This window comes from Saccopteryx bilineata, chromosome 5 (genome assembly GCF_036850765.1).
Source record: "Saccopteryx bilineata isolate mSacBil1 chromosome 5, mSacBil1_pri_phased_curated, whole genome shotgun sequence".
NCBI classification, from domain to species: domain Eukaryota; kingdom Metazoa; phylum Chordata; class Mammalia; order Chiroptera; family Emballonuridae; genus Saccopteryx; species Saccopteryx bilineata.
Window position 1 is genome coordinate 19,766,112 of NC_089494.1, and position 12,521 is coordinate 19,778,632.

Genomic DNA, 12,521 nt, shown 5'->3' on the forward strand with positions numbered 1-12,521 from the left:
GGTTTAAATCTTAAGTAAAATTTCCATTTCTTGAGGAAAATTCCTGAGCATTGATGTGTTACACCCTCGTCCTTTGCAATTTTGCTCTTATTCTCATATTTTTTATTAACTATACCTTCCATATATTCTCATTGTAGTGAGTTGAATTGTGTCCTCCTCAAAGAAATATTCAAGTCCCAACCCCTAGTACCTGTGAATGTGATCATTTTTTGGAAACTGGAGCTTTGAAGATATAATCAGGTAAAGACAAAAGTCAGTCTGAATTAGGAAGAGCCCTAACTCCAATGACTGGTGTCTATATAAGAGAAAGAAGGAGGGAATTTGGATACAAAGACACAGAGGAGATGCAGGGAAGAAGGCCAGGTGATGCTGAGCACAGAGATTGGAGCGATGCAGCTACAAGCCAGAGGTCACCAAGGATTGCCAGGAGCCACCAGAAGCCAGGGACAGGCAAGGACGAATGCTTCCCTAGAGCCTAGAAAGGGAGCATTGTTCTGCCAACACTTTTGATTTCAGACTTTTGGCCTCCAAACTGTGAGAGAGCAAATTTCTGATGTTTTAAGTCAGCAATTTTGTGACAATATGTAACGGTAACTCCAGGAAACAAATACACCCAAGTTTCTCTTATGTGTATAAGCACGTCCTCCTCACAACAATTGAATTTAAAAATAGGATTCTAAGCTGGTCAATTCAGTCTTGAGTTGGAGGAAAATAAGTCTGTCTAACTGGCTATACACAGCATGTTTCTAAACGTGTTATTGGAAGAGAGGATGTTCGTGTTTCTTGCTCTATATCTATGCGTTGTGCCCACTTTTAGACAGACTCAGCATTACCTATAGGGGTGAAAGTAGGATTAGGTAGTGCCAACAGGCTAGAGTTTCATACATGCAATGAGCTAAGCCTGGGAAGACTTTCCCCCAGTGTTCATTACCAAGGAGAGTGGAGTGGTTAAAGGTACAATGTGGGAGCCAGACTTCTCTGTCACTGCATGACCTTGAGCAAGTTCCCCAGGTTTGCTGAGCCTCTCTTTTCTCGTCTGTGAAGTGGGAGTAATCACAGCAACTACCTCCTAGATCGCTGCATAGAGAAAGAGCTGACACCTGCAAAGTGCACAGCTCCAGGCTTGGCGCACAGGACATCCTCAAGGTCCGGCTGTGGGCTCTCTTAGCTGCTGTGAAGGACAGACCTGAGCAAGCCAACACTATGGCGAATTTGTCCCTCAGTCCCCGTCTCTCTTACTCTGTGTTCTCTTCCTTCTCTCTCTGCTGCACTCAGAGTGGCATGGTGTCCCCCCACCAACACTCAGTTTCCAACTCTCTATCCATCTGTCTCTTCCTTCTTGTCCTTGCCCCCAAGGGTTCCGGTCCATCTGTCTGTTGTCCTCTCTCATCCGCACACAGACCTCGCTGAGGACATCCTCTGCATCACGCTGTCTCCGGACAGCAACCTGCTCCATTGGGTCACACGTTATTTATTACAGACCCGGATGACTACATTGAACCAACAGACTCCCAGCCCCTTGCCCTCCTCCTGCTTCTGCAACTTGAAGTGGAGACATCTGGAAACCAGTTTAACAAGGTGGCTGACAGGCAGCTGGTTTCTGGAGCTTCTCAGAGGGACTCCAGGGAGCCATTCCAGTTGGGTTGATGGACTGCTGGTCTCAGTGAAAATCTAGTCTGCTGCTCCGGACAGAGAAAGGCTACTTTCTTCCCATGTGCAGTCACAGGAAGGGCCCACATCTGTCTGAAGAGGAAGGAATGAAAGGGTGGAGGCGACGACACAGCAAAGCTGCCCTGCATTCCCTGCTGGGCCCCTCACAAGCTGTGTGACCTCGAGTAATACATGAGACCTCTCTGGGGCCTCTCCATCCAAAAATCAGATTGCTTTTCACCTTAACATTCTAGAATCCTGGAGTGGAGCAAAGCCACCTGGTCAGAGACAGACAGGGCCAGCCCCTGGGCTGGGTGCGCTGTGGGACACCAAGGTAAATGACGGAACTTTCAGTTGAGAAGAGATGAAACATAATCCTCACTGTCCCGTGTCATCGTGCCTAATGTAAAGGGCGCCTCCTCAAGTTCCATGAGTTTATAACCAGGTGGAAGACACAAAATTTATAAGCAGAGAAATGAGAGACTAACAAGAACAGAATGTAATTAATGTAACAAAGTAATGAGTAGGGTATACCAGTCGTAACTCCTATGGAAATTGAGAAGATTAGCCGGAGAGTGGGAAGGGATCAAGGAGAGCTTCCTGGAGGAGGTAGAACTTCAGTTGAATCTTGAAAGACTTATACTAATGGAAGGAGAGGGAGAGAACTAATGCAAAAAAAAAAATGCAAGGTCCTGTGCTCAAAAAGTCAGAATTTCAAGGCAGTGAAAGCAGAGCATTAATCAAGCATGGGGTCCTTCGGGTGTGGGGGCCTGTGCAGCTGCTGAGGTCGCCCGTTCAGGAAGCTGGTCACGACACTGGGGACCTGCGGAGGTGCTGGACATATGTTAAAACTATGGGGAAGGATCAGCAATCTAAACATCAGAACTAAAACCAGGGGTAAATATTCATGACCTTGGATTTGGCTTTGGATTCTTAGACTTAACAGCAAAACCATGAACAACAGCAACAAAATAAATAAGTAAACTGGGTTTTATAAAAGTTAAAACCATTGGCACCAAAGGATATTATCAAGAAGGTAAAAAGACAACTTACAAAATGGGAGAAAATATTTGCAAATTATGTATATATATCTGATGAGGATTGAATATCCAAAATGCATAAAGAACACTTACAACTCAACTACAAGAAGAAAACAACCCAATTTTTTTAAATGGGCAAAAGCCTTGAAGACATTTTCCCAAAGATACACAAATGATCAATTAGCACATGAAAAGATGTTCAAAGTCATTGGTCATTAAGGAAAGCCAAGTCACAGTGAGATACCACTTCAAACTCACTAGGATGGGGACAATAATGAAAAAAAGGCAAGAAAATAACAAATGTTGCAGAGAATGTGGAAAAATACGAACCTTCATACATTGCTGATGAGAATATAAACTAGAAAGCAGTTTGAGGGCTCCTGAAAAAGTTAAACAGAAAATTACCATATGCCCAGCAATTCTACTCATAGGTCTATACCTGAAGAAATTGAAGAAACAGATACTCAACTCAATACTTGCTCCTAAAAGTTCATAGTAAGACTATTCACAAGAGTCAAAAGGTAGAAAGAACCCAAATGCCCATCAACAGGTGAATGGATAAACAAACTGTGGTGTATACACACACAATAAATACAATAAAATATTATTTGGCTATAAAAACAAAATGAAGTACTGATATGTCACAACTTGGATGAATCTTGAAAACATGCTAAGTGATGCAGAAAACATCACAGAGTGTGTGATTCCTTCTATACAAAGTGTCCGGAACAGGCAAATCCCTAGAGATAGAAAGCAAAGCAGCAGTCGCCAGTGGATTGGGCCACGTGGGTATGGGGAGTGATGACTAAATGGGTACCGATATTCTCCTGGACTGACGACCAGTACTGAGACCAAAGAGAAAAGTACTGAGACCAATTCGGCTGCACCAATGCCACTGAACTGTACACTTTAAAGTGAAAGGTAATGGTATGTTCTAGGAATTTCACCTCGATAAAAAAATAAATGTCTTTTCAAAGCTCTGGAGAAAGAACAGTGATGTGTCTGTGTGCTACCGGGATTCCCAACAGTGCTGTCCCGGAGAGAAGTGTGAAGTGTGACCTCACAGCCGTATAGATCGGCAGCGCACATTCTAGGGCTGACCACCTGGCTTAGGACTCTGACTCTGCCTCTTGCCAGCTGAGTAACCTTGGCCAACTTACTTAGGCTCCTGTGCCTCAGTCTACTCATCTGTAAAATGGGGATATTATCATTACATGATGACTAAGGATCAAATCAGTTAATATGCGTGAAGGGCTTTGAGAGCGGGCTTAGTTCTTGGTAAGCATATAGCAGACCTAAGCCTTTCTTGCTCCCAAAGATTTAGGAATTTCAGACCGACCTTGTCACCTTCTGCCACCCTTTACCCCATCTGTGTACAAGCTCAGAGTGTATTTACGACCTAAGCAAGTGTGGCCATGACCAGCCTGGGCCCTGAGGGTATTTACACCCACAGAAGGATACCTTATCCAAGCAAGAGCATTTTGTGACAGCTCTGAGTTCTGGGACCAGAGTTGAAGGTGGGAAGGATATAGGAAAAGTGACAGCAGGAGAGAAGGCAGAACTCTGGCCCTGCCAGGCTCGCAGGAAATCCATGAGCCTCCCGCCATGTTTGGCCACGTTAAATTAAAGGGGTTTCCCCCTTCCAGCCTCCCTCACCCCCTGCAGCTGTGGTCACAGATGATGCAAGAAAAATTAACGCGGAGTTCTTCTGGACTTCAGGAATTTTCTTATGGTATCTGTAAAACGATTTATTAATATTTTTATTTCAATAGACTTCCCTTTTACTTCAATAAATGTATTTTATAGGAAATTTTATGTTATTACTGTAAGTCAGGGACAGCCATCTGTTTTTTCAAATGAAGTTTTATTATAATGCAGCCACACCCACATGTTTACCTCTTGTCAATGGCTGCTTATACTCCAAAGCAGGGCTGCGCTGTTGCAATAAAGACCTTAAGGCCCGCCAAGCAAAAATATTTATCAACTTACTTTTTGCAAAAAAAAAGTCTCTACCCATGATATATGTGAAAACCAGTATCACTTAACTTCAATGGAAAAGTAAAAATTAGTATATTGGAAACAAAAAGTGATCAAATTCCAGCTAGATTCTGTTATTTTCACTCAATAAATATCTGTCCATTCCATTCATTCCATTCATTAATTACACTGGGAAACAATTTATTTCTTCATCGCTAATTCCAAATATAAAGTCCATTTTTTGGTGCATGCTCTAGTTTTTATGCAATTTTAATTTCTTTTTGTTACAGTTAATGGCATGCATTGGTTTTTAAATTGGAGTTAAAGGGCAATGACTCTTGGATTGAACATAACCACAAGGCAATTAATGTTTTACAAACATCACTTGTACATAATTGTAGTTGTTTTTTAATGTAAAAAATTATTATCTGAAAAAAACACCCTTTTATTTTATTTTAAGATTGAATCATGGCTTCTTTGAGTAGGTGTAAATGTAAGAATAGTCCTGACACCTTCTGTTATATATGTGGCTGTTACACACTTCAACGTCAAAGGCGCAATATCTCATCATTTGTGATACATGCATATACTGCCTATTTTCAAGTTCCCCTTGGCAATCAAGACAAGAATTGGGCTCCTCATATTGTGTGTCATAATTGTGAGGAAATGCTTCGTGACTGGACAAAAGGAAAACACAAAGGAATGCCTTTTGGTATTCCCATGGTTTGGCATGAACCTAAGGAACACAGCAGTGACTGTTATTTCTGTCTGATCCATACAAAGGGCATTGGCAAGAAAAAATGGCATATGATTGCATATCCTAATATACCTCCAGCAATACGACCTATCCCACACTCTGAGACACTCCCGGTTCTAGTTTTCAATGGTTTTATTTCTTCTAAGGACGAAGAAAGTGAACATGGTGATCAAGCGTATTTTCATAAGATGCATGAGGAAATGGTTGTAGAATCTGAAGGGTCTTCTTCTGATGCCAAGCAGTCATTAACCCCTCAGCAGTTTAGCCAGCCTGAATTGAATGACTTAGTAAGAATGACATAAAAATTGTCCTTGACTTTCTGAAGTATGAGGAGCATAACTGGATCATTTGTGTGGATCTTAAAAAGGTAAATTTCCTGCTAGGACAACAGAGAGGTTTCACGAAGTATCCTTGCTTTCTGTGTTTGTGGGACAGCCGAGCTCGGGAGAAACACTGGACACAGAAGGAGTGGCAGAAACGTGAAACTCTGGAAGTAGGGATGCAAAATATTGTGAATGAACCTGTAGTTAATCGAGACAGGATCATTTTTCCCTCACTTCACATCAAACTTGGCTTAATGAAGCAGTTTGTTCAGGCTTTGAATAGAGAAAGTGAATGCAGAAACATATTATTTCTGCTTTTCCTGCCTTGTCTTTTGAAAAAATAAAAAGCAGGTGTATTTGATGGACCTCAAATTTGAATCCTTATACGTGACGAAAAATTTGCCAGGAAGATGAATAAGGAGGAGAAAGCAGCATGGCAGTCTTTTGTGGCAGTTACAAAGAACTTCCTTGGCAACAAAAAAGCAGAAAACTATGAACTTCTGGTTCAAAGGATGCTGTTGGCTTTCCGCGACATTGGATATAACATGAGCGTTAAGATTCACTTCCTGAACAGTCACCTTGATAAGTTTCCCGAAAATCTTGGAGCTGTTAGTGATGAGCAGACTACTGCTGAAGCATCAAACGAGATTGTCCTCAATAAGTACACAAACACAAGAGCTACAAACACAAATTTTTGCCTGAATAGAATTTAAATAAGTTTTACACAAATATTATGATTAAAATAAGAGTTTTAATATTTTCTATTTCAAAATTGTAGACAAATTCTGATGTAGTCATATCTTTTAGTGTATTAGTGTATTTACTGCATTATATAAATTATTATATTTTCACAAAGATGATGCCCAAGAAGACATTCTACTTCACTAGGTTAAACTAAATGTTGAAAATTTTACAATAAGATGAAAACCTAAAATCTGGCATTGCAAAAAAACTGTAGCTTACAGAGAAAAACTAATGTCAGATTTGAGATCAGCACACTCTAATTAGATAAGAACAAGTGTTTTTGTGGATGCAACAAACATTTTGTTTCCCAGTGTTATTTATCAAGTACTTGCTCTGACACCCTGCAAGTTCTTGGGAACACAGAGGCAAGCAAGATTGAAAAGCTCCTTGATTCTGTGGGGTTTATGTTCTAGTGGGGATCGCCAGGCACTGAAAAATAAGTATCCAAAGTTATTCAAAAGAATAAGGTATCCTAGTTATCTTTGATTTTTATGGTAACAGAAAATAAAACACAACACAGTGCAAGATAGAAAGACAGAGATGGATAGAGGGTTCTTTCAATTGGAGGTCAAGGGAGATTTTTCTGAGAAGATGATATTTGGGCACAAACTCCAAGATTGCTAGCAGAGAGAACAGGAAGTGCAAAGGCCCTGAGACTGGAATGGGCCTGACATGTTTGTTCTGGACAGCTGGATGCTCAAAGATAGGCAGCCATCTCTGATATCGTCCCACCAATCAGCACAAACCAGCAGAGACCGATTTGATTTGTCAAGATGTTATTTGGAAGGGCTGCACGCCCACCTGATTGATTTTCGTGCATTAACCTGCCTGAAGGCTGGGACGAAGCTTTGGCCGAGCTGGCAGGCAGCTTGGAATGAGCGCTGATGATTAGCCCAATCCCGGGTCAAGCTGAATTGTCCAGGTCTGTGTGCCCCATCTTGCGCTGTCACGAAGGGAAGTGCCTAACAAGGGTGTGACCCTGAATGAAGTGGCTCTCCACAGCTGAGGTTGACCCTGAACGAGCTAACAGCTGGTCACCATCTGTACCCCCGTCGCTGGGTTCCCAGAAGGGACATAGGCGACTTGTCTCCAGGCCGCCCACATGGCGGAAACGCTTTCACTAACTGTACTCCTCACTCTTACCATTCCTCTGCCCCAAACCCCTGGCTCACTTGCATGTCTCCCATTCTTCCCCAGAACCTTGTCGCCAGCTGCCTGGAAGGGTGAGAAAAGTGAAGTCCAGCTAAGGCATCAGATGGAATAACTTTCGGCGCAAAGGTTTTTCTCTGCGGACTCAAAGACGGAAAGCCATCAGGACCCAGTAAGTGAATCAATGTGTTTATTAACTCATCCACTAAGAAGTTATGAGTCATATCACTGTGCAGAGCAGTAAAAAAAAACTCAGAGCAGCTCGGCCACCATGCTCATTGGGGGTTGTAATTATTTTCTTGTGCTCTTAGAAACACATTAGATAGACACGCACCTTCTAAACCCACTTGAGAGCGCGGCTCACCCCAACGCCCCCCCCCATGCCTCAGGCCTTTGGATCTCCAGTGGCCGCCCAGGGCCAGTGACTGACCCACCACAGTGGGGGATGCAGCCACATGCAGTTACTCATGGTCAGAGAGTGAAAGATCCCCCCAGGACCCCCGGAATACCTGAAAGTAGGAAAGCACGCACGCACCAGTGTTGAAATCCCACTCCTGTCAGGTTCTCGGGGGGATGCTACAGCAGCAGAAACCTCTCCACAGAAACAGTCTGTGAACCCTTGACTTAGGCCAATCAGCTCGCTTTAAAGAAGTGCTGATCTGGGCAGCTGATGCTCATAACCTGTGGGGGACACGCAGCCAGCTCTGCAGGGCTGGGAGAAGATCCCTGTCTCGGGCCCCTTCTTCCCATCCTCCTTGTCACTGTCTACCGCAGTGTCCCGTCCTCCCTATGGCCGGTCCTCCCAGCTGCTCGGCTCCCTCTGGGCTCAGTGCTGGGCCTGCATCCCTCCACCCTGGGTCCTGCTGGCCTTCAGAGGACTGGCTATGATGTTCCCCATCACATTGTCACCATCATCCCACGACACCTTCACCCAACTGCTTCCTTGCACACGTCTCAGAACCAACCTCTCTTGACAACAGGAGTTTTCCCAGGCCCCACCCCTGCCCTGGGGAACCCCTGGGGTCTACACAGAAAGACCCTGAAGGTAGACAAGAGATGGTGCCACATGGCACCCGGGGAGAGCCATGTGTGTGTGTGACAAGGGGAAGCTCTGGTGACCGCTAGGAAAGCAGGAGGTAGAGGAACAGGGAGGAGGTTGAACAGGAAGGGAGCAACTGTCATTGTCCCTAGACCCACTGCAGCTGGCCTGGAGGAGGCTGTTTATGACTCTCATTGTCTTCTGTGCCCAGAGTGGGGCTTCCTCAGCCATGTTGAGGGATGAATGTGCTCCCTCCACCCCCACCCACAGTGAGAACTCTGACTTCATCCTCTGGGAAGCTCTGGGGACTACTCTTTGAGAAGTCAATTTCTAATTACTTCTTTTCTATGAGTTCCTAAGCCTCAACTCCAAACCAAGCCCTTCGGAAAATAGGAAATGCAATCAGAAATGCCAAAGCAGAGAGCTCAGTGCCTCTTGATGGGATGCAGCAAAAGAATGAAGTAGGTATGGGTGGGTGACAGGCAGACAACGGGCCACGACTCAGGCAACCTTGCCAGGTGCTTTTTGTTTTATTTTGGTTTTTTTTTTAACAAGTCCCCTTGCATCATAACCCCCTGGAACATGTGTTTTAAATCTACAGTCCTTAGACCCACGACTCAGACTTCATGAGGCAGTCCCAGGAATCCTCCCATTACCCGGCCTCTGGTCATTCCAGCCACGGCTGGTGTGAGCGCCTCTGACCAGACGGAGCCTCAGCCCAAGTGCGCCACAGAACAGGCGAACAGGCGAGCTTCACAAAACCTCCGCCTTCTCATCTGTAAACGCAGGTAACATCGTTCCTGCATTGACAGTAAACTTCTCCTTTGGCTCTCATGAGCCTGTAAGAGGCAGAAAGGGACTACTATTATCAGAGGAGCGGGCCACGCCTAGAAAAGGCCTGGGAAAGGCAGGTGTGGAGCAGCAGGCAGCAGGTACCCCTGAGAGGACGCCTCACCCCCTTACCCAACTGGCCACAGCAAGAGGAAGGAAGAGAGAGGAGGCTGAGAGACTCCTGCCAGGGAATGAAGAAGCACCCACAGAGAGGTGACTGGGCAGCCACAGCCGAGACGCTGAGAGGCAATGGGACCGAAGTCCCGGCAGGAGGCGAGGGAACTCTCCCTGGGCAGGCGGGCACCGCTGTGGGGGTGAGAGGCAGGAGGAGGGCGAAGCAGCCCTGTGTTAGAGCGAGCGGCTGGAGGCCCCGGGCCCGCGGGCTCAGGGCCGCTCTCTGAAGTCCTCTCTCACCAGCAGCCTGGAAGGAAGGGCGTGGCAGCCCCAGGGTTGGGTGTGAAGGGGTCACGGTTCCTGGAGGAGACATCTGTCCATCTGCACCTGGTATCAGCTAGGCTGGGCCGGAAAGGCTCGAGCATGGCTGCGAGCCCAGAGAGCAGAGGCGGGGAGAGATGAGGCCCTGCGTCATCTGGGGAGGAGGGAGACCACAGCCAAGGCCTGGTTCCGTCCTCACCCACCCCACCCCGGTTATCTCCTCTCCCGTTCCTTCTACTCCGACCCAGCGGCCCAGAGCCAGAGGCTGCTCCTCACCCGCCCGGAATCCTCTTTAAGGCCCACTGCCAATCTGCCCACCCAGCCCCATCACCTTCAAGGAGAAGGGTGCGCCTGCCTTAGGCCCTCCCTTGAACGCTAGTTTTTTATGAGGTTAAGGAGCAAGATACAATAATGGAGGAAGGAAGAGTGGGTCAGCGTGACTGCCCTAAAGCAGGACTTCAGTGTTGCATGATTGAAAGACTTCATACTGCTGAGACAACATGTACCTCGGAAGTCACCAAGTCTGGATGAGGTCCTCCCCCCAAATAAAATCTTTCAGTCTCCGAGCTTCCACCCTGGCTGCCCCACCTCCTTCCTTGCTATCTTCTCCAGACAGGCAGAAGGTCCATACAGCCCTCGGCAGAGACCTCTTCCTTCCTTCCCTCCGGAACTCTCAGAGCAGCAGCTTGGTTCTGGATTGACCAGTGTTCCTATGAAGGGTAAGAGGGAAAATCAAAAGACCTCAAACCAAGGTTTTGGATGGTTGTGCCAGACTTGATGTGCTGAAAGCCAGGCCAGGTGGGAGAACCCAGCCTCTGCTCTGTTTTGCAGTGGACCCTTGGGGCCCGTGAGCAGGGTCACTTCGAACAGACACTGAGCGACATCTTGGCAGACAACGCTAGCTAGCTGTAATGCCAGGAGCCAGGGCCAGGGCAGAAGGAGGCCACGTGGAGGAGGCCAGGAGAAGCAGCCAAGATGGCGGAGTGCTGAGTGAGATGCCAGTTTGTGTAGAGTTTGTATCTGGGATAAGGAAGGAGATGGGGAACTGAGGAGAATAAGGCTGGTGAGCTAGAAACCTTTGATTTTAGGAAACTCGGATAAGTCAGTGGCTTTGTGAGCACTGAATGTGAGTGGGTTTTGGAGCCCAGTGTGTGTTTTTACTTGCCCGCTGGGTGCAAGCTAGAATTAAAGAAAATGGCCTATCAGTTTTTGGCTCCATTGTTTCTTTACCGACTGTCCGAATCCAATGCGAACCTGCATGGGCCGGGCGGCTGCTGTGATGGTGGCCCTGGCCATGGCTCCTGGCTTTACACTAGCACACGTGTCCATCTTCAACTCTCTGGTGCCCGCAAACAGATGCGCTGTGGGGCACCTGCTTTACTTTGCTTCCCTCCCCACCTAAATCCGCAATCTTGGTAGGAGACCACTGGTGCTCCAACAGCTGCCCACCTCAGCCACCACCATCACTCTGCCCCACAGCTTGTCCCCCTCTGGCTTCAGAAACGTGATTTGCCCACACCTGGAACGGGCTGAAAGTACTGAGGAGTCCTGTTCCAGGAGCCGCGCTGAGGGCTGGCCGTGGGTGGATCAACACCCTGGCTTCCTCCTGAGCTGAGTGCCTCTCAGAGGTTCCCTAGCAGGACTGAGCCCGGTTGCCTACACCAGCAACCTGCTCACTAACACACCCTCCACACTGACTTCCTTCCTCTCCTGCCCCACTGTTTCTATTTCTGACTGTGCTCCCTGGAATCACCTCATAATTCAACTCTTGCATTCAAATTCTTGATTCAAGGTATGCTTTAGGGAAAACCTAAACTAAGATAGGAACTTAATAAATGAATAAAATATGGGTGTTATTCATGCCCTCTGAGTGAGCTATTGGCTATGCCAGGGCAATAACCAACCATCAGAGATACAGAGAGCTTCTTCAAAGTGAGAGGGGAGAGACCATGGCACAGGCATTGATCAACTCCAGGGCTGTTGGCCAGGAACCCTGTCGGGCACACGGCTCCCAGGCACCCAGAGGGATCATCTCAGCTGTGCTGGGCCCCCTTTACTTGGCATAGGAAGGCAGAGTGATTTTGTGTGAGGCAGGCTAAAGGTGCTCTGAGAAGCTGAGCCAGTCCCGAGGCATGACTTCCGTTCATAGTGCCTCATCTTGCTGAGGTCAGCATCGCCTGCCCCAGACCCTGCAAAGGCCTAGGAGCGAGCTCCCGAAAACCCTGGCACCCCGGAATTCACACTGCAGGGAGTATGGGTCAAGAGATTTGCACACTGCTTAAAAAGAAAAGAAACATCTTGACCAGCTTTCCAAAGAGTCCCAAATTTGAAGACGGTCTGTAGCTACAACCACTTCCCTTCCCCGCACACAACTCTGGGCCTGTTTTCTAAGCACTTGGGTTACCGGCTCCCCTACCTCCATTCCTTTTCTCCCTCACCTTTCTCACCAATTGATCTCTCCTTTCTCAGCCCATCCCAGCCACTTGGTCACTAAGCTACAGAGATGAGGAGAAATTCCCGGAAGGAAACTGGGAGCATCTTGGGTAAACAGTGGGTAACCAATCTCATCAGTGAAC